Below are 23,714 nucleotides of genomic sequence, written 5' to 3' on the forward strand. Positions count from 1 at the left end.
CTGTCAGTACATTTGAAATTGATACTTTCAAGAGAGTATATGTCTGACCTCCAAAAATAAAGCTGTCTTGTTTAGAAGCCTTTATTTTTTATCTGCTTATTAGTATTAACATAAACCTGTATATTTTCTTTTCCACCATATTATCCAACACAAAATCTTAAAATACTCCCAAGTTTTTTATATCTTACTATAACAAACAGACTTAGTGGATTAAGAACTGCAGAACAGTTTCTTCCTAATAGTCACTATGCTTAAAAGTGATGACAATTTTACAGTGCACTGAAAAAAGTTTTTAAATCTAGAAATGTTAATTATTTACATTAGAATCTGAAAGTAATATCTTCGGTAAATTAGTCTTAAACTGGCTTTTTATGACCTGAAAGGTTCTAGAGAAGTCAGACTCCTCACTTTCTTTCCTAAACTATTTATCAAAGGATTATAGTCAGTCCTCCAAATCTGCAGATTCTCAAGGGTCCCCAAACTTTTTACACAGGGGGCCAGTTCACTGACCCTCAGACCACTGGAGGGCCACCACATACAGTGCTCCTCTCACTGACCACCAAAGAAAGAGATGCCCCTTCCAGAAGTGCAGCGGAGGTCGGATAAATGGCCTCAGGGGGCCGCCTGCGGCCTGCGGGCCCGTAGAACAGAGAAGCCTGTTCTAGATCTTTGAATTCAACCACTGACAGAAAATATTTGGAGAAAAACAATGTTACTGTTCCTGTCTTATCTGTACCAAACAAGTACAGACATTTTTTTCTTCTCAGTATTCCCTTAACAATTCAGTGTAACAACTATTCACATAGCATTTACATTGTATTAGGTATTTATTACAAGTAATCTAGAGATAATTTAAAGTATGGGAGGATTGCATAGATTATATGCAAAAACTGTGATATTTTATTTAAGGGACTTGAGCATCCTCAGATTTTGTATCTGCAGGGCCCAGGAACTAATACCCCATGGATGCCAGAGATAACTGCTATTTCATGGGTCCTCTTAACCAGAAGAACATACTGATGTTTTAAAATAAACTGTTGGAAACACAGCCTAAAATAACCAAACATTTTATTTTACAACCTAAACTATATTAGAGTAAAATTATGGTTTACCTCAGGATCATACAACTATTGGAAATATTAAACTAAGAACAACAATGGCCAGAAAATATACATATTAAAAAAGGTATTCCAGCTATCAAGACCTCTGAATAGTTAAAAAGAATCACAACAGGAAACAAATAGAATTTCAAATGTTATGGTACTTTTAAAAATGTTAGACAAACAAGCCCTGGCCAGTTGACTCAGTGATAGAACACCGACCTAGTGTGTGGAAGTCTCGGGTTCGGTTTGATTCCTGGTCAGGGCACACAAGAGAAGCAACCATCTGCTTCTCTACCTCTCACCCTCCCTTCTCTTTCTCTATGCCCCCTGTTCTCCTCCTGCAGCCATGGCTCAGTTGGAGCAAGTTGGCCTCAGGTGCTGAGGATGGCTTCATGGCCTTGCCTCAGGCGCTAAAATAGCTCGGTTGCCAAGCAATGGAGAAATGGCCCGAGATGGGCAGAGCATTGCCTGGTAGGGGGCTTGCTAGGTGGATCCTGGTCAGGGCGCATCTGGGAGTCTGTCTCTCCACCTCCCCGCCTCTCATTTAATTTAAAAAAATTCAGACAAACAACTTAACAGGTCAAATTCCTTAACACAGAATCAAGTTCACTTGGGTAATAAGTATATTATCAAATCTCTACCAATACTTAACAACATATGTACAAAATTATTTAAAGTACAAACAGAATAAATATATACTAAGAATTGGTTTTTGTTTGTTTGTTGGGTTTTTTTACTAAATTCTATCTCTGAACTAATAAGTGAGGCAAGAGAGCGAGGGCAGAAAAAAAGACCACTGGAAAGCCATGGTCAAACAATCTATTCACACAGGGCCCAGAATTGTCTGTATTCCTACACACCCTCAGCTTTGCTTTCTCTGAGACTCAGGCCCTTCTTTTTGTTTAACTTTAGTTTAACTTATAGCTTACCTTAAAAGGGAAAAAGAAGCTTCTAAATTCAGCATTTTCAGTCCCTAATTTTTTCTATACCCCCCCAATACCTGCACAAATAAACATACAATAAACATACCTAGTCATTCGGGGATACAACAATGACTATGACAGACATACCAACCTCCAACAAATCTAATAAACACCTCCCTGACTCTGCATCTAATCTAGCCCCAGTCCACATTTTCTCCCAAGTCTCAAGGTTTTGATAGACAAACATGGTTAAGAATTATGTAATACATTTAATTAGAATGGCTAAAGTTTTCTTAAAAAACTGGCAAAATCAAGCGCTGACTAGGATCAGAACTAAAATATACATTGCTGGGGGGATGCAAAATGGTATGGCCACTCTGGAAAACAGTTTAGGCAGTTTCTTAAAAGTTAACTGTTAACCCAGCAAGCCCACTACAGAATATTCAGGACAAATGAAAACTTATGTTGAACCAAAGACCTATACACAATGGTTTATAGCAACATTATTCACAATGGCCAAAAAATGAAAATAATCCAAATCTTGGTCAGGGGGTGAATGGGTTAACAAATTGAATTAAATCCATAGAATAGAATACTACTCTGCAATAAAGACACACTGGTGACACATGCAATAATTTGGGTTAATCTCAAATGCATTATGCTGACTGGCAGAGGTCAGACTCAAATAGTATGATTTATTTTTTTACTGTATGATTTTACTCATATAATATTCTGAAAAAGGCAAAACTCTAAGAGTGGGAAACAGATCAGTGGTTGCCAAAGGTTAGGGTTGAGGAGAGGGTGTGACTATGAAGGGACAGCACAAGGGAAGTTTTGGGGGAGTTTTCTGATTCCTGATTGTAGTAAAGTTACAAGGCTATGTATTTGTTGAAACTCACCGACTGTATATTTAAAAAGTGATTTTTTAATGTAGATAAAAATATTAGTTTTAAAATCATGCTATGTGACCTTTTAGAGTAAATTTAGACTATGCAGGCACTGTGTAATATATTTTATCTGTGTGATCTTGTGTTCAACACTCACAATAACTCCATGCTGTATGTACTTTCATGGCCCCACCTTTTATATATAAGAATACTGAGGCACAAGGTGGTTAAGTAACATGCTCAAAATTAATATAGCTAGTAAATGCCAATGCTGGGTTCTGAATCCAAGTAACTGGATGTCAGAATCCATGCTCAGTCTGAAATGCTACCGATGCTGCTTTTTCAAAAATACAGTGTGTCTGTCCGTAAAGTCACGGTGCACTTTTGACCAGTCACAGGAAAGCAACAAAAGACAATGGAAATGTGAAATCTGCACTAAATAAAAGGAAAACCCTCCCAGTTTCTGTAGGATGATGTGGCAGCATGTGCGCATGCGCAGGTGGTGACGTAACACCGTGTACACAGTAGAGAAGCCCACAGCCATGCCAGTCGAGATGTGGACAGTACAGAGGAAAGTTCAGTGTGTTCTGTGGCTCACTAAATTCAAATCCGTGACCAAAGTGCAATGTGAATATCGGTGCATTTATAACGAAGCGCCACCACATAGGAATAACATTACTTGGTGGGATAAGCAGTTGAAGGAAACCGGCAGTTTGGTGGAGAAACCCTGTTCTGGTAGGCCATCAGTCAGTGACGAGACTGTAGAGGCTATACAGGATAGCTACCTAAGGAGCCCTAAAAAATCTGTGCATGAGCCCACATCGAACTGTACTGAATAGGTATGAAACTGGGAGAGTTTTCCTTTTATTTGGTGCAGATTTCACATTCTATCGTCTTTTGTTGCTTTCCTGTGACCGGTCAAAAGTGCACCATGACTTTACAGACACACTGTAGATTACCTCTGTTATTAAACACACACACTTTAAAATAATTCATCTATAAAATAAAGATGGCACAATTCTAAAGCAAATTTCTAATACCTTGTGCAAAGAGTACTTCGAATTTTAAAGTCCGCAGGAACTCAGAGAAGAAACCCGATGCCTTTACCTTCATGTTCCCTAGTACCTAACATAACATAGAGCACACAAAAACTTGGAGAGTCAGGGCGGAGGGGTTGCCAGCTTCTGCTGGAAAAAAGTCTGGTTATATAACTGGTAAATATAAACATCTACTGGTAATCTTCTAGAATCCTTTAACATAAAAAATATAGGCTACATCTCTAAGAAGTAATTACAAACACTGTAATTTAATATTTTTGTGTATTCTTTGTATAATATTAATAGCATTCTAAAAAAAAAAAAAGTCATTTGGAAAAGAAATAATCATAGTATAAAAATGGCACATCCATTTTGTTGCCTAAAACAGAGATACAGAACCCCAAACTGTTGGTCATATTGAAAAGCTATGCCTGCACTTCAGTGTAACTTAAGAACTTTTTCCCATTAAGACCACTTTCCCTTCAATGAGTTAACAAGAGCTCTTCACCCACTAACTTCCTAGCTCATAATGTGATTCCGATTCCGATGCTTGCCAGTGCTGTCTAACCACCTATAGTTCAAATGATCACAATACCAAACAAAGGCAAAAAAAAATAGAGTACCATACAAGAATCAAAACACACAGCCCACCTGGGCTTCTAACTGAGTTGTATATATTATTCCTGGAGTATGACAATGTGGGCGGACACTCTCTGAGAAGGATTAATTGAATCCATTGGGGCTATTTATATAGATCCTTGCTCAGGAAGGAAACACATTTTGCTTCATAAAATCTTATTAGTTATTTTATTCACATAATTCCAATGTTAACTAGTGCTGCTCTCATAGTCTAATATTGAAGCTAAGAAATGATTGTAATTCAATGTGATATATGCTATGATAGGGGTATAAATAAGTATGCAACAGGTATTAAGAGTATATCAAAGGAAAGCCAGATAAATTCTGCTAAAAAGGATTAAGGAAGGCATTTGACTCTTGGAGGATGAGGGTTTGAGAGAGATTATTTCAGGCAGTAACACATGCAGAGTCAGAAATTTGAAACAGCACGGCTTAAGCAGGGAACTGTAACTTGTTAGTACTGAGGTATAGGGTGTACATCAGGGAACTACAGGAAATTTGAAGGGCACAAGTCCTAGGGACAGAGTGTATGCACCCAAGCCAGGAGAGGGCAGGGAAAAAACTTAAGGTATATGACTCATGTTTTGGTGATAAGTGTTAAAAGTAATATGGTACAGTAAGCATAGACTCAATCAATATACAGACTAGTTTTAATAAAAGCCTTAAGAGTAAAAAGCTTCTCTGCCCTTTAAAACAGACCATGCATGGACACGTGACAGAAACCCCAGTATTGACAGATGCTGGTGTCAGAAAGGTTTGGGAGCCACAATCATCTGCGCTAGCTCTACCACTCACAGCCCAATGCTCGCCACCACATCATTCAACCAGGTGAGCAAGTTGGGAAACGTACTCTCAAAGGCCTACCTTTCAAGCACCTACTATTTAGCAGGCACATTGTGGAAGGCTCTTGATATTTATATATTTAACACCTAAAAGGTCAACTATTCATGAGCAACCGAAAGGTCCATGCATGACCTGTGAGTTATCTGTAATTTTGCAGAAACTCAAAGTTGAAAGTTGAACGCTGCAAGGGTGCTGTCAGAAAACAAATCTGCCTGACCAGGCAGGGGTGCAGTGGAGAGAGTGTTGGACTGAGACGCAGAGGACCCAGGTTTGAAACCCCGAGGTCGCCAGATTGGGATCATCCGGCTTGAGCACAGGGTCACTGGCTTCAGCTGGGATCATAGACATGACCCCATGGTCACTGGCTTAAGTCCAAAGGTCGCTGACTTGAAGCCCAAGGTTGCTGGCTTGAGCAAAGGATCACTCACTCTGCTGTAGACCCTAGTCAAGGCACATGTGAGAAAGCAATCAATGAACAAGCAATCAACGAACAACTAAGATACCACAACAAAGAATTGATGTTTCTCATCTCTCTGCCTTCCAGTCTGTCCCTATCTGTCCCTCTCTCTCTGTTTCTGTCTTTGTCCAAAAAAAAAAATCTTTAGGTAGTAATAATCTGGTCAAATGTCCAGTATCCTAATTCAATGGGTCTTTATTCTGTTCTACTTACCTCATATGCACTCAGTGGGGAAAGTGATATGCCATTGATCTTAAATTTGAGGTTTTAAAAGGATCCTACTAATATCTACAGAGTCCCAGCAGATGCCCTAACTGTTAGGAGCCCTTGACAGTGGATTTCTAGGAGTCATTTTTTTTTTTTTTATTTGGGGGGGGGCCGTCCGGCAAACACTGGAAGACCTACTAGACAAATTCAAAAAGAGCTGTAAGCACTTCTAGGAGTCATTTATGAATAAACTTGCCCACTACCTTCCCCAGAAAAGGATCTGCTCAACCTTCTGGGGGCTGACGTCAGACTATCACGCAGAGACTCTGTGCTTCCGAGAGTCTTTTTCTAATAGTGGCAATGTTAGATAGATTATGGTACCTACTTCTCAAGTTTTAAAAAATAATTATAAATTATTGTTTAGGAATATATACATCTATAGTAAAATTTCAAAGAAAAATAATGAGTAACATTAAAGGATAATACTTGTCATGGTGGGAAGACATAAGAGGTTTCTAAGGTACTAGAAATAGTCTATTTTTTTCAATTCTTTTTTTTTTTCTTTTTATAGAGGCAGAGATAGACAGGGACAGACAGACAGGAACGGAGAGAGATGAGAAGCATCAATCATCAGTTTCTCGTTGCGCGTTGCGGCTTCTTAGTTGTTCATTGATTGCTTTCTCACATGTGCCTTGACCGTGGGCCTTCAGCAGATCGAGTAACGCCCTGCTGGAGCCAGCGACCTTGGGTCCAAACTGGTGAGCTCTTTGCTCAAGCCAGATGAGCCCGCGCTCAAGCTGGCGACCTTGGGGACTCGAACCTGGGTCCTTCCGCATCCCAGTCCGACGCTCTATCCACTGCGCCACCACCTGGTCAGGCTAGAAATAGTCTATTTTTTAAAGACAGACTACTTAGGTGTTCACAATCAAAGACTTAAAATATTCTATCAATGGACAGATGTAGACATTTTTGCCAGTCTGCCCATATACCATACATTATAATTATGATGATTTATTCTAATTATATGATATGTTAGCAACAACAAAAATGTTTTTAGTGATTACATCCCTGGTGGAAATGGAAGAAACAGAGAGCTTTTAATTTTTAATTCATGTTATTACTATATAACTGTAATATTTATGAAAAATAAACATGCATTGCTTTATAATTAAAACTATTTTAACTATAAAAATTTTAAGAACACCTTAATTAATCCAAGTTAAAATGATCTCTTTGTTTTAATCACTAATTAAATCAGTTAAGACAAATATATGAAACAAGTTTATAATTTTTCCAAGATGACGCCATAATGGTCCTGGCCAGTTGGCTCAGCGGTAGAGTGTTGGCCTGGCGTGCGGAGACCCGGGTTCGATTCCCAGCCAGGGCACATAGGAGAAGCGCCCATTTGCTTCTCCACCCCCCCCTTCCTCTCTGTCTCTCTCTTCCCCTCCCGCAGCCAAGGCTCCATTGGAGCAAAGATGGCCCGGGCCCTGGGGATGGCTCCTTGGCCTCTGCCCCAGGCACTAGAGTGGCTCTGGTCACGGCAGAGCAATGCCCCAGAGGGGCAGAGCATCGCCCCCTGGTGGGCAGAGTGTCGCCCCTGGTGGGCGTGCCGGGTGGATCCCGGTCGGGCGCATGCGGGAGTCTGTCTGACTGTCTCTCCCCGTTTCCAGCTTCAGAAAAATACGAAAAAATAAAAATAAAAAAAAAGATGACGCCATAACTTAAATAAGCAATATGTTGACCTTGATTCACATGGCAAAATCAAATACATATAATAAAAGCATAAAAACTAATGTCAATTGTTGGGCAGATAAAATATCTTATGCTCGCTTTGTTAAAGATGGCACTGCCCACATGGAAGCCCGTAGCCCAGGTGATTGCTTGGGATGGGCGTGATTTTATATTAATGTATGTTGGTGGCAGGCTGTGGGCAGACAGGATCCTTATAGCCTGGGGCTTGGTTTTGGGACTAAGCCTTTCCTACCCTTTTTGATGTGGGGTGGTGCACTCTCATGAGGAATCCCATTATGCCTCAGATAAGTGACTTTGTATCAGAGACTTCCTTGTTTGTATATTGAAGGTTTTGGTTTCTAGATTATAAAGTGGGGCAGACCGGGAGCCTGCTCTCTTGGTTCCTGAGATTAGCATTAGAGCAGAGAGCAGAGAAAGGCCACGTGGAGGAGAGTGCAGAGAGAAGGAAATGGGGAACAGAGGTGAATAAGGCTGGTGAGCTAGAAACCTGATTCTAGAAAACTCGGATAAGTCAGTAGCTTTGTGAGCACTGAATGAGTGGGTTTTGGAGCCCAGTGTGTGTGTTTACTTGCCCGCAGGGTGCAAGCTAGGATTAAAGCTAATGGGCCACCAGTTCTTGGCTCCATTGTTTCATTACTGTCAGTCCAAATCTAATGCGAACTTGCATGGGCCAGGTGGCTGTGATGATGGCCATGGATACTGGCTTTACATCAATTATTGCATATATGCATATGAAATAAAAAATTATTGTAAAATGATCACTTAGCAACAAAAATAAAAATATTATAATATATAGCTAAAACAATCACAGCCTGATTATTGAGATTATTTTCACAAGGTGAAAGAATTTAACTGTGTTCATTATTTAAATAATTTAAACCAAATGCTACTCTTATAAATTAGATGAGTTCTTCATACCGACACAATAACACTGACTTAAAGTTTTTTCACAAACATAAGTTAAATATTTAGGAGTTAACTAACTTATCTCAAATCCAATATATTTTTAAATCCCTGAATGCATATTTATTTGCATGACCTGATTCTGATGAACATTTCTGCATTTTTCAGAATTTAGTAACATAAACACATCTGTCTCGCCTGATGAAATGGTATGCTTTATTCCCCAATGAGAACTGAATTTGTTTGCCTTTCCAGTCTCAAAAGACAATGGCTCATAGCTAAATTTAGCATTCAATTCCAGAAGCAAAAATTATGGTTATTATTATCTCTTTATTCTCTTACAATCTTTTATTTATATTCTAAATAGCATTGTCGCATGTCTTTTATTGTAAATCCCTTGAAATTCTTTTAGAAAGAAGACTATTAATTAAAAATAAATTTAAAAGAATGTCACCATTAGTGATTTTATTCATCTTTACTCACATAAGTAAATTTTAAAAAATGTTTCTCCTAAAACATAATGTCAGGAAATCACACAAAAAAATTTTTATTTTAGAATTTATGTTCAAGATATTCTGAAGACAAAAAGATACACTGCTCTAATAAGCAAATCACCAAAATAAATAAAAAACAAAAATAAGTTAAAAAGAACTTAAAACACCTTTCTATTTCAAGCAAGAATCCATAAGGCAGGTAGGGAAAGCTGAAAAGGATAATATGTAGTTTATTCTGGCACCGTTACCTGTTTGGGGAAAATGACACAAACAGTAGCAGGAAAGGGACAAACTAGGCAGTTTCATCTTCCTGAAACAGCAAAAGAGAATAACACTTTGCCAAATAAAAAGAAGGTACAAGGTAAGCAGGCATTCTAGTTAGAGAGCACTTAGACAAAATAAAACCATAGCTCACCAATTTTGATAAAACAACAGGACAGTTAAAAAGCAGAATAGGATCAAATCTCAGATCTACCCAAAATGAAGCAAAGACTTTCAACAATCAACTGGTTTTCAGTAAACAAGTTTGCTAACTCCCAAGAGAAGGCAAGGGCATCCACTCTGAGAGTTTTTAGAATTGTATAATGACATCAAGGGTTATACAAAAATGACACTAACCTCTTGAAGTTTAGTGAGAGAAGAAACTATCTGTATAAATAGTCATCGTTCTCTTCACCTGTGATGCAATTCTGAAAATGTATTCAAAAGTTAAGACAAAAAAGGAGAGTATGTAAGTCTACCTATCTAAAATTCAAAAACAGAGAAACTAATTTATACTGTTGTAAGTAAGGATAATGGTTATCCTGGGAGAGGTGGAGCACGGATACTGACTGGAAGGGACATCAGGGGGCTTCAGGGGGTTTGGTAATGCCATTTGACTTGGGTGATGATTATACATTGTATATTCACTTTACGAAAATTCACTGAGCTACTGTATACTTGTGATATATGTACTTTTCTATATATTTCAAAAATATTCACAAAAATACATATATAATAATTTAAACTAGATACTTTTTAAGTATCCCAATTCAATGTCTTCAGTTTATAGGGAAAAATACAAATGGTCAATAAAGATAAAGAAATGTTCAACCTCATTATTTTCAGGAAATGCAAATTAAAACAACAAAACACTATTTTTCTTACAGACTGGCAAAAATGTCTCAATTTTGTCTTTGATATTCTAAAACTCATTTGTTGATGTCTTTGCCTTCATAGCTAGAGGCAGTAACACTACAGAGCAAACTAATAAGTAGCTATTATAATCTTGGACTTTTTGCAGTATGCAATTACAGAATTGGTGTGTAGAAGGATTCACACCAATGTTACCATGGCCACCTCTATGACGATGGAAGAAGCTGTGACTAAGGATGATGGTCAAAGAGGAACAGAACTTTCTGTAATGTTTTAAAATGAGAATATTTTCAATTGATACTTATATAGTAAAAATGAAAGAAGGAAGGAACAAAGGGAGGGAGAAAAGGAGGACGGAAATGAAGAAGCTTAAGTATAGCCAAAACAAATCGGCTTGCCAGTAATGCCAGTTGTGCCTATTTTTCAAGATCCCACAAAGTTAAAATGATTAAATGCTAAGGTAAAAATAACTCATAACTTGTGGCAAAATTACTGTTGGCCACACTTTAAACTCAAAGTAAATTTTACAAATTAAAAACCTGAAAACAGCCTGACTAGGCAGTGGCGCAGTGGATAGAGCGTTGGACTGGGATGTGGAGGACCCAGGTTCGAGACCCTGAGGTTGCCAGCTTGAGCCCTGGTTCATCTGGTTCGAGCAAGGCTCACCAGCTTGAGCCCAAGGTCGCTGGCTCGAGCAAGGGGTCACTTGATCTGTTGTAGCCCCCCCCAGCCCACCCCCCATCAAGGTATATATGAGAAATCAATCAATGAACAACTAAGGAGCCGCAACAAAGAATTGATGGTTCTCAACTCTCTCCCTTCCTGTCTGTCTGTCCCTATCTGTCCCTCTCTCTGACTCTCTGTCTCTGCCACAAAAAACAAACAAACAAAAAAAACCTGAAAAAATAAATTGAGATAGTAATGATAAAGTATTGTAGGTAAACTAAAACATGCCAGCAACCCCAAGGATCCTTGGCCTAAAAACAGTCACTTAAAACCATGATTCAATTTATGTTAGAGCATTTAGCTCTGTTAACTTGGAAGTTTAAGCTTATGTTTTACTATCCCTTCACGAGAGGCAAAGCTAGCCAGTAAAATGTGTTATTAAAGAATGAAGTAATGAGCCTGACCAGGAGGTGGCGCAGTAGAAAGAGCGTCAGACTGGGAAGCAGACAACCTAGGTTCAAAACCCCGAGGTTGCCAGCTTGAGCGTGGGCTCACCAGCTTGAGCACAGGCCGTGGAATCTTAGACATAACCTCACAGTCGCTGGCTTGGGCCCAAAGGTCGCTGGCTTGAGCAAGGGGTCACTCATGCTGCTGTAGCCCCCAGTCAAGGCACATAAGAAAAAGCAGTAAGTGAACAACTAAGGAGTAGCAACGAAGAATTGATGCTTCTCATTTCTCTCCCTTCCTGTCTGTCTATCCCTATCTGTCTCTCTCTCTCTGTCAAAATAAAAAATTTTTTTAAAAAGAATGAAATAATGAAGGTATCAATACAAGGACTATCAGAAAGCAAACGAGTTTACTGAAACTCTTCTATATGTAAATTAAGAGCCCAGGAAGATATATATATGTATATATATATAATCACAAAGGATAAAGTTCTAGCAAAAAAAAATAAGTAATTTAAAAAGTTAGCAAAAAAAGCCTGACCTGTGGTGGCGCAGTGGATAAAGCGTCAACCTGGAATGCTGAGGTCGCCGGTTCAAAACCCTGGGCTTGCCTGGTCAAGGCACATATGGGAGTTGATGCTTCCTGCTCCTCCCTCCCCCTTCTCTCTCTCTCTCTCTCTCTCTCTCTCATTCCCTCTCCTCTCTAAAAATTAATAAAAGTTAAAAAAAAAAAGTTAGCAAAAAGACAATGTTCATTTCTAACTATACCCACATCTATTTGAATCAAAAGAATACTCTTTAAAAGAGAGAAAGAGGAAAGTTAAAATACCTGTCTAAATTTACCAAGTTATTTCTTTTTTTCTTCTTCTTTTCTATGTAAGAGGAGGGGAGATAAAGAGACAACCTTCTGCATGTACCCCAACCAGAATCCACCCATCATCCCCCATCTAGGGCTGATGTTCTGCCCACCTCCGGCCATGCTCACAGCTGAGCTATTTTTAGCACTTGAGGCGAAGGCTCCACGGAGCCATCCTCAGCACTCAGGGCCAATGTGCTTAAACCAACTGAGCCATGGCTATGAGAGAGGAAGAAAGAGAAAGAGAGAAAGAGAGAGAAGAGGGAGGGCTAGAAAAGCAGATTGTTGGGCAGATAAAATGTATTATGCTCACTTTGTTAAAGATGAAGTTACCCACGTGGAGGCCGTTGCCCAGGTGATATTAATGTGTGTTAGGGGCAGGCAGGATCATTGTAGCCTGAGGCTTGGTTTTGGGATTAAGCCTTTCCCACCCTTTTTGATGTGGGGCGGTACAATCCAATCATGCCTCAGAGAAGTGACTTTGTATTAGAGACTTCCCTATTTTGTATATTGGATTAGAGGTTGTGAAGCTACAATATAAAATGGGGATGGAGCGGGAGCTTGCTCTCTTGGCTCCTGAGATTATCATTAGAGGAGAGAGCAGAGCAGAGAGCAGAAGGAGGCCATGTGGAGGAGGCCAGGAGAAGCAGCCAAGATGGCGGAGTGCTGAGTGAGATGCCAGTTTGTGCAGTTTATGCAGGGATAAGGAAGGAGATGGGGAACTGAGGAGAATAAGGCTGGTGAGCTAGAAACCTTTGATTCTAGGAAACTCGGATAAGTCAGTGGCTTTGTGAGCACTGAATGTGAGTGGGTTTTGGAGCCCAGTGTATGTTTTTACTTGCCTGCCGGGTGCAAGCTAGGATTAAAGACTATGGCCCACCAGTTTGTGGCTCTGTTGTATCTTTACCGACTGTCCGAATCCAATGCGAACCTGCATGGGACGGGATGCTGTGATAGTGGCCCTGGCCATGCCTACTGGCTTTACACAGATGATTGCTTTTCCTGTGTGCTCTGACCAGGAATCGAACCCGGGACATCCACACACTGGACCAATGTTCTACCACTGAGCCAACCAGCCAGGGCACTGACCAAGTTATTTCAATCATTTAATTTAAAAAGAGTATGGTTCAAAACCCTGCACTTGTCTGGTCAAGGCACATATGGGAGTTGATGCTTCCTGCTCCTCCTCTCTCTCTCTCTCTCTCTCTCTTTCTCTCCTCTCTAAAATAAATAAATAATTTAAACAGAGTAAATACCAATCAGAGTTATTCCACAGTCATTAAAACCTCACATAATATTTGCACTATTAAATACTAACCATCTTCAGGCAAGGTACCACAAATCTTTACCCTCCTGGGGCATACCATCTAGGTAGAAACTTAACAAATTTGAAAAGAAAGGAGGGAGAGAGGGAAGAATACAAGACAGCATATGCTAAATGCCAAATTAACAAACAAACAAAAAAAACCAGTTGTGTGACAATCAGTTTGTAAAATCTTAGAAGTCTAGAGCTAGAATTAGGATCACAAAAACAGACTTATAAAGAAAACATTTTGACGGTTGCCAGATGGGAGGGTGTTGGGAGGATAGGTGAAAAAGGTGAAGGAATTAAGAAATATAAATTGGTAGTTACAGAATAGTTATGGGGATGTAAATACAACACAGAGAATGTAGTCAATAATATTGTAATGATTATGTATGGTGTCAGACATGTACTAGATTTACTGGGATGAAACTAATATAATATTGCACGCCAACTGTAATTGAAAAATTAAAAATTATTTAAGAGAAGATCACTAAGCTTTAAACATCTTTTGGTTTCGCAAATGGTGGTCTCATTGCACCAGTGAAGAAAGTGACACAGCCAGTGGTAACGCAGAGCTAGGCTGCGCCCTCCAATCTCCAATTACCAGCTCAGCGCTCTTTTCATTAGAAAGGGATCACAGAGGCTAAGGCAATCAACAAAAACATTCAGAGGAATTAAGATGTAAAGAAGGCCTCCGCATAAAGGAAGAAGAGTACTCACTCAAGCTAAAACAAAAGAGAAAGGCCAATTGGTATCTTGACCTTGTTTCTTCTTTCTAGTGCCCACTGAACAGTCATTGGTTAGTCAAGAGGAAGTTTTTCCAAGTCTCAGGATTTCTGTTGGGTTTTGTTTCTTCCAAATTGTTTCCAACAATATTAATTGTTAACAGCAAGCATTTTTTTTAAATAAAAAGTCATTTTTTTCTGTGAAAATGGCAAGCACACTCACTACATTTTAACAATTTCCTGTTATTACACAAGGTTTACTTATAAGACGTAAAAGTTAAAACCACATACACCCACACTAAGTGGAACACTACTACATGAAACCATTTCAGAAAGACTGGTTAATATAACTCTATTATACTGCCTGTTATTCAAGACTACCTTCCTGTTGGGCAGATAAAATGTATTATGCTCACTTTGTTCAAGATGGTGCTGCCCACGTGAGGCTGTCGCCCAGATGATATTAATGTGTGTTGAGAATCCTTGTAGCCTGGGGCTTGGTTTTGGGATTAAGCCTTTCCCACCCTTTTTGATGTGGGGCGGTACAATCCAATCATGCCTCAGAGAAGTGACATTGTATTAGAGACTTCCCTATTTTGTATATTGGATTAAAGGGTTTTGAATCTACACTATAAAATGGGGGCAGAACAGGAGCTTGCTCTCTTGGTTCCTGGGATGATTAGCATGAGAAAGCAGAGGGAGCAGAGCAGAGAGCAGAAAGAGGCCATGTGGCCAGGAGAAGCAGCCAAGATGGCGGAGTGCTGAGTGAGATGCCAGTTTGGCAGAGTTTGTATCTGGGATAAGGAAGGAGATGGGGAACTGAGGAGAATAAGGCTGGTGAGCTAGAAACCTTTGATTCTAGGAAACTCGGATAAGTCAGTGGCTTTGTGAGCACTGAATGTGAGTGGGTTTTGGAGCCCAGTGTGTGTTTTTACTTGCCCGCTGGGTGCAAGCTAGAATTAAAGATGACAGCCCATCAGTTTTTGGCTCCATTGTTTCTTTACCGACTGTCCGAATCCGATGCGAACCTGCATGGGCCAGGCTGCTGTGATAGTGGCCCTGGCCGTGGCTCCTGGCCGTGGCTCCTGGCTTTATACTTCCTTGTTCAAATTACTTATAGTCCCCCAAGTATTAAATAGAGAGTACCATGTAACCCAGCAATTCCACTCCTAGACATATATATATATATATATATATATATATATATATATATATACACCTGTCTTTAAAAAAATGCATGTTCACACCAAAACATATACACAAATGTTCATAACAGCACTATTCATAGTAGTCAAAAAAATGGAAAAAAAACAAATATCCTTTATTTGAAAAATAAATTTAAAAAGTGGTATAGTCATCAGTTGATATCATTCAACAAAAAAAGGAATGAAGTACTTGATACATACTACAACACAGATGAACTTTGAAAACATCACATTAAATGAGAGAAGCCAGTCATAAAAGTCCACATATTGTATGATTTCATTTATATGAAATGTCCAGAATCACTAGGATGTTACTTATCTGCCACCTAAGTGCTATCCAGCAGAAAAACCCCAGATAACTTCATTTACCAACTAGGAGGTTGCTGTGTGCCAAAGGTTAAAAGTACAGTGTGCTGTCACTACATCACAGAACAATAAGAACAAGTCAAGAATAATACCCAGTTAATTATCTCATTTAAAAATAAATTTTTTTTTTTGCCTGACCAGGTGGTAGCAACAATGGACCGAGTGTCGGACTGGAACACAGAGGACCCAGATTCGAAACCTCAAGGCTGCAGGCTTGAGCGAGGGCTCCTTTGATTTGAGCAAGGCTCACCAGCTTGAGCCCAAGGTTGCTGGCTCGAGCAATGGGTCACTCAGTCTGCTGAGCGCCCCCCTCCCAGTCAAGGCACGTAAGAATTGATGCTTCTCATCTCTTTACCTTCCTGTCTGTCTGTCCCTCTCTGTCACAAAATTAATTTAAAAATTTTTACGTGTAATTTTTTAGAAAACCCATGAAACAAGTTTTGTGCTAACTGCTTACCTCTCAGCCCTGGATTCATAGCCCTTTGGGTCCATCCTCCTCTTACAAGCCCTGTCATACAACACCCCCTCCTCTGCCCTTCCACCTCTTACTTCTTTATCTATGAAATGAGAAGACTGGGCCTAGATAATAGTTATCCATGAAACAGAAGCCCCCATGAGCATTTTAGAAATCTATTAGGTTGTTCTTTGTTTTTGTCTTCTAGTGTGGTGTTTTTCACCTACTGGTCTGCCAGAAAGTGCCAGTTTGCAAAAGAGTTAAAACACCTTGATGTTGTATGAAGATTACAGACCCAATGATCTCAATTGAATTTGCTTATGCTCAGGGGGATTTCTGGCTTAGTGGTCCCCGAAATAATTCTCCTATTTTCACTGGTCCCCAAGTGTATCAAAGGTTGAAAACTACTGTTCTAGTATACTCATACCTCATATTGTATTTTATTTTCTTGTCTAACCTTTAAATTACAGTTAGGGAATTTTACTGATTTATTTTAATTATATGGGTAAAAAATTTCATTAACTATGAATTTCATTCCAGAATGCTCAAGAGAATAAATACAAAATATTTATTATGAAAAGGGGGTTGGGATTAGATAGAACTGAGAAGTAACTAATTAGATATGAAAGGTTCTTTCAAGTGCTATAATTTACTGATTCAATTAATATTTTGAACACTAACAATAAATGATAACGACAGTGTACATGATGATTTGTGGTCAAGAGCAAAAAATATGAAATTTGACTCTGCACTTGATTAAATAATTAAATTTGTAGAACAGCTATTATATCCCATCACCTAGGACAGTAGTCATAAAACCGTGGCACACAAGCCACATTAGGCTCTTTGGCCCCTTGAGTGTGGCTCTTCCACAAAATACCACGTATGGGCACTACCTTGATAAGAAATGTACCTACCTATACAGCTAGTGCTTGACTTACGACCACGATTAGTTCTGACAGACCGGTCGTGGAATGATTTGGTCATAAGTTGAGTAGGCTATATGTACAGTACTGTGAAATGATGTTATAAAAATCTTTAAGTCATATTTTATCGTAATTTTCTTTCATTATTGTTATATATCATAATTTTCTTTGTTCATTTTATGCCATTTGTATCATCTCGACACCATTTTGTTTCTTATTTTTACATTCGTCAGGTTTAAATAAAACACTGCATTACCAGTACAACTGGTTTAATATTTGCAAAGATAATTTCCTCTTGGTAGACATCTTGGGAGGGGTTTGATGAAAAATATCCAAGACACAAAACACAAATTGTTGTACCGTGTCTGGGATAACAGTTGAAATGGTGCACGCGGAGATGGTAGTGCTGCCGGAAACTGGCCCCGCACTGCCATACACCCAGCTGGGCAACGCTTGCGCTGCCAGACACGGAGCAGTCGTGGCTAGCGATTGTGGTCGTAAGGTCGAATGGTCATAAGTTGCATAGGTTGTAAGTCAATCAATATTTGTATAGTTTAAAAAATTTGGCTCTCAAAAGAAATTTCAATTGTTGTACTATTGATATTTGGTTCTGTTGCCTAATGAGTTTGCCGACCACTGAGTATGTTATTTATTAGAACAATGTGTACTTTACTTTTAAGAAAAAGATAAAATATTAAATAAAAAAATCACTATCTTCGTAGGAGCTTAGCAGTACAAGTTCAAAAGGGAGCCCTGAGGTTGGCAGAGATTATATGCCCCATGTTCCAATTATCGATTTAAAAAATTATATTTTATGAAACGGGCATAATATAAAATGAATCCTGAAATATTAAGATAAAATAAAATAGTTTTGGTGTATTACTCTCTACCCTAATACAGAGAAATTGGTGATGCCTTTCAAATGACATTAATCAAAATCATTAAAACAGCTGTGGCTGGTTGGCTCAGTAGCAGAGCATCAGCCTGGTGTGTGGAAGTCTTGGGTTCGATTCCCGGTCAGAGCACACAGAAGCAACCATCTGCTTCTTTACACCCTCCTTCTCTCTCTCTCTTTTCTCCTCCCGCAGCCATGACTCGAATGGTTCAAGCAAGTTGGCCCCCGATGCTGAAGATGGCTCCATGGCCTCGCCTCAGGTGATAAAATAGCTTGGTTGTGAAGCAACGGAGCAGTGGCCCAGTAGGGGGTCTTGCTGGGTGGATCCCAGTCAGGACACATGAGGGAGTCGCCTCTGCCTCCCTACCTGTCACTTAATAAATAAATTTAAAAATCATTAAAATAGAAATATGATACTTAAAAGGATCAACCTTCCCATTCTGGTAGCTTGGAGATAGGAGAAAGGGAGGGGAAGATCCTGATATTAAGAAGATATGTATTCATTTACCAAGCTACTGCAAAAGTTACTGTAAGCCATGTTATTTATAAAATATCTTTTTAAAAAACTAATGGGCCAGACCATCTACATACACGTGCATTTATATTTGTATATATTATTTCATTTGATTGCCATAGCAACCCATCAATTTAATTCCCACTTTTTAGACTTTAATTCCCACTTTTTCTCATGAAGAACACAAGGTTAAAAGAAATTAAATAACAACAGAGATTTCCAGCAATCAGGACCATATAGAACAAAAGACTTTCTAAAATAAACCTAAAGCTCTAAGTCAGGTGGAAAAATGTTATCAAAGATTATACAAATTTGACTCTATAGAAGAATCCAGCTAAACTTTATCTATTGACCTAATTATATGTATGAAACTATTTTGTATCAAGCACCTGATGCCTCTGGATGCTAAAAGTGCTTTCACATACATTATCTTATTTGATATTTTTTATATTTTATCTTAATTGATATATTTGATAAGATATTTATCTTTTGAAAGCCTCTACTAATCCAACTATAAAGGAAGAAAAGGAAAATGAACCAGTGGTTACTAGGGGTTAGGGAGAGAATGTGACTATGAAAGGACAGCACAAGGGAGGCTTTGGAGCGATGAAATTATTCTATATACTAATTGTGGTGGAATTACACAAATCTATACATATTTTAACATTCATAAATGTACATCAAAAAGAAAAAAAAGTCAATTAAAAAAATGTTTAGCTGCATTTCCTTAAAAGCATGATATAGAAAATGATAGGTACAGAATATTTGTCCCAGACTTCATTCCTTTCAATGCCAGAGTCAGAGCATGCTTTTAGCTCATGAAATAAAATAACTTTATAGAAACACTTTAGTCCTTTGATAATTCACTTTTTATGCCGATTCAAATTAAACAACTGCAAACATCTTTTTTAAAATCACAAGTTCTTTTGATATGTCAACATTTTTTAAAAATCAAGTTATTATAATGACTTTTCAATAGTAACTGCTTCCCAAATTTCTTTATGACTTCCACTACATGAAATTCTGTATTTGAACTAAGTAATAAAAAATCTCTACTAACAACATTTCAAAATCATGAAAAAGGAAGAGAAGAATTACTGAGTATCTTCCTCCATAATTTGCCAAACATAACTGCATTCTTTTGAAACTGTCTAATCTCACTGGACAATCTCTCCACCCCTTTTATAAAGAAAGAACATGAGATTCAGCAGGTTAAACAATACAGCCCGTAGTTCCCAGGCTAATGAGATAGTGGAGCCAATATAAACCAGAGATTTAAAATATGAGCAAGTTTTAGTGTTTTCTTGTTAAGGGGATAAATTCACAGCACGCAGAAATGTACAAATGAAATTAACAGTTTGTGCAAAACACTGATTTGTCATCTCTAAAAATAGACAACTGTCAAGTATTTGCTATATGATATAAAATTCTTCCAATCAGGAAGTCTGAGATGATGCTAACAAGTTTATTTCATGCACTGGATTTGACAAATAACCAAAAAAAACAAGCTCTCCAGTATTTCTTTTTACCAACAACTAAAAATAGCTAGCATTTTAAGTCAAGAACGTAAGTTATTAGTGATATCCACCACATATGCAGTAATTCAAGGACAAAGTGTCATAAACTCAAAGCTTTTTCTTCTCCACTCAACTCTAAGGATCCAAATTCCTATACCTAACTCAAGGTCTTCTACAATCTATCCCAAAGTAATTTTTGAAAATTTCACTATTCAGCTTCCTAATACTTCAGTTTAGCCATGGTTGAATTCTTCCTGTTCACTAAGCTCAACATGTGCTTCTTCATGTCTAAGCTTTTGTTAAGGTACCATCTTCACTCCACTTAAGGAAATTCACCCCATCCTACGAGACCAGCTCAATTCTCTCCTTCTCCACTCACGCTTCCCAAACTACTAGTTTAAAACAGTTTCCTCCTTTCCTCAGTATGTCCATAAGGCTTATTTGTCTATTTGTGATATACACAGTCAGTGTATTGAACTAATATTTATTTCATTTTTCATTTGTGTATTATTTCTACAGGACAGAGACCAGTGACATCTATTCTTGTATTATTCACAGCACCTCACACCTATTGGTAGGCAGAAAATATATGTAGTTCTTAATTTTAAGTTACAGACTAATTTAGGATGGTACCTAGGTATATTCATATAATATATGTGATATAAATATCTATTACATGCTCAATCTAGACATAGTATTATAGTTTCTCTTTCAGAATGAAAACTTTTTAAATAGGTTATCTTTCCTGCAGCTAATGCCTAAATGATAGCTTCTCAGCAAAGAAAAGCTAATGGTAAATTCTATATTTCCTTTTGATACCACTCATTTAAATTATAAGAAGTTTATTGGCTATCAATTGGCCATATACATTCTTACCCATTGGAACCACACCTTCTTTCTCTCATTTAGGACTGTCAACAACAGTACTGTCCAATAAAAATATAATGTGAGCCAAAAATATATTTACATATTATTATATGTAATTGTTAAGGAAAATAGATACAATTAATTTTAAGAGTTAATTCAATATGTCTAAAATAGTATTTCAATATATAATCAACTTAAATACATTATTTTTTATTTTATTTTTTACAGGGACAGAGAGAGTCAGAGAGAAGGACAGACAGACAGGAACAGAGAGAGATGAGAAGCATCAACCATCAGTTTCTCGTAGCAACACCTTAGTTGTTCATTGATTGCTTTCTCACATGTGCCTTGACCGTGGGCCTTCAGCAGACCGAATAACCCCTTGCTCGAGCCAGCGATCTTGGGTCCAAGCTGGTGAGCTTTTTCTTTTTCTGCTCAAGCCAGATGAGCCCGCGCTCAAGTTGGTGACCTCAGGGTCTCGAACCTGGGTCATCTGTATCCCAGTCCAATGCTCTATCCACTGCACCACCGCCTGGTCAGGCTTAAATACATTATTAATAAGCTACTTTACACTCATTTTTTCATACTGCATTTGCAAAACCATCCTTATTATTTTAAACCTACAGTGCATTTCAGTTGGCACTGGACACACTGCAAGTTCTCAAACCTTATGCATTCAGTGGATACCGTCTTGGGCAGCGCAGCTTTAATACACTTCTGCACACAGGCGTGCATAGTGCATACTGATGACTACAAGGTAAGATTAAATCTATAATAAGATTCTCATGCTGCATTAAAATAAATATGTTGAAAAGTAACAAGAATAATTTAGGTATTAAAACTTGTGAGTTTAGGCCCTGGCTGGTGGCTCAGTGGTAGAGTGTCGGCCTGGCGTGCAGGAGTCCCGGGTTCGATTCCCAGCCAGGGCACACAGGAGAAGCACCCATCTGCTTCTCCACCCCTCCCCCTCTCCTTCCTCTCTGTCTCTCTGTTCCCCTCCCACAGCCAAGGCTCCATTGGAGCAAAGTCGGCCCGGGCGCTGAGGATGGCTCCATGGCCTCTGCCTCAGGTGCTAGAATGGCTCTGGTTGCAACAGAGCGACGCCCCAGATGGGCAGAGCATCACCCCCTGGTGGGCGTGCCAGGTAGATCCCGGTCAGGCGCATACGGGAGTCTGTCTGACTGCCTCCCCGTTTCCAACTTCAGAAAAATACAAAAAAAAACCCCCAAAACTTATGAGTTTAAAATCTTAGACTTTTGAACAGGAAGCACTTTGAGGTCCTAGTGTCTTGAAGGGCGTAGTTCAAAGACCTAGTTTCTTGAAACTATTTTACAGATGAAGAAACCCAGAAGAGTAAAGTAACTTGGTGTATCAGTAGTAGTTCCCATGAAAATCTTTCTGAGTCCTAGGCCTCTTACAATGACACTTACTCCTCTTCAACAACAGGCTCACCCATAAATTAGCCAAAGCCTGATTGTCTGGGTTTGAATCCCAGATATGCCACTTAATAACTGTGAAATTTCCCATCTGCTACCACCTCAAATGTAAAAATAGGGGTAACAGCAGTACAGGTCAAGCAGCTGTGAAAATATGATGAGTAAATACATGTAAAGTGCTTGGAGCAGCAGTTGGTTGGTACACAGCACACACTTAGTAAATATTGGTTGTTATTAAAAGCAAACTCATATAGCAATATTAAGACGCATCACATGAATTTAGATACAAGTGGTCTGAACTGTGGTGGATAAAGCGTTGACCTGGAATGCTGAGGTTGCTGGTTCAATACCCTGGGCTTGCTGAGCCAAGGCACATACAAGAAGTAACTATGAGTAGATGCTTCCTGCCCCTCACCAACCCTTTTCTCTCTTTCTCTCTCTCTCTCAAATCAATAAATCTTTTAAAAATAAAACTAGCAAAAAAAAAAAAGGAAATTTAGATAATGCTTCATCTGAAAGGTAAGAGTGTGACCAGTTTTTTGCAATGTTTAAGAGTAATGGTGGATTTCTTTTTCAATTGAATTTATTGGCGTGACACTGGTTCACAAAATCATACTGGTTTCAAGAGTACAACTCAACAAAACACCGTTTGCACAATGCACTGTGAATCTACCAGCCCAAGCAAAGTCTCTTTCGTCCCCATTTCCCCCCTTTGCCTACCGGCACCTACTCCCAGCCCCCTTTCCTTCTATCACCCAACTGTGGTCTGTATCTATGTGTTATACGTATTTCTTTGTGTATGCTTAATCCTTTCGCCTTCTTTCATCCAGCCCCAAGCCCCTCCTGCTCTGACAGATGTCGGTCTGTTCCATGTATCCATGCCTCTGTTTCCATTTTGTCATCCATTTTTCAGTGGATTCCACATATAAGTGAGATGATATGGTATTTGTCCTCAGACTGGCTTATTCACTTAGCATAATAATCTCCAGGTCCATCCATGCTGTCACAAAAGGTAAGATTTCCTTTATTTTGATGACCAAGTAGTATTCCACTGTGTAAATGTACCACAGGTTTCTTGAACACAGCAGCTGGCCCTCTTCAGACCAGGTTGAGGCCACAGGGCACTCCTCAACCCTGACTTGAGAAGCCTGTG

At 38.8% G+C, this 23,714-nt stretch overlaps 1 protein-coding gene and 1 non-coding gene across 6 annotated transcripts in view; both read right to left on the minus strand.

Annotated features, from left to right (window-relative positions):
- Positions 1 to 23,714, minus strand: part of LCLAT1 (lysocardiolipin acyltransferase 1) — a 162,703-nt gene that overhangs the window by 98,509 nt on the left and 40,480 nt on the right. The gene's annotated exons all lie outside the window — the stretch shown is intronic.
- Positions 6,263 to 6,325, minus strand: LOC136402052 (U7 small nuclear RNA). The gene has a single exon (XR_010750949.1). It is a non-coding gene; the product is annotated as a U7 small nuclear RNA (small nuclear RNA).

Source organism: Saccopteryx leptura, chromosome 3 (genome assembly GCF_036850995.1).
Source record: "Saccopteryx leptura isolate mSacLep1 chromosome 3, mSacLep1_pri_phased_curated, whole genome shotgun sequence".
Lineage (NCBI taxonomy): Eukaryota > Metazoa > Chordata > Mammalia > Chiroptera > Emballonuridae > Saccopteryx > Saccopteryx leptura.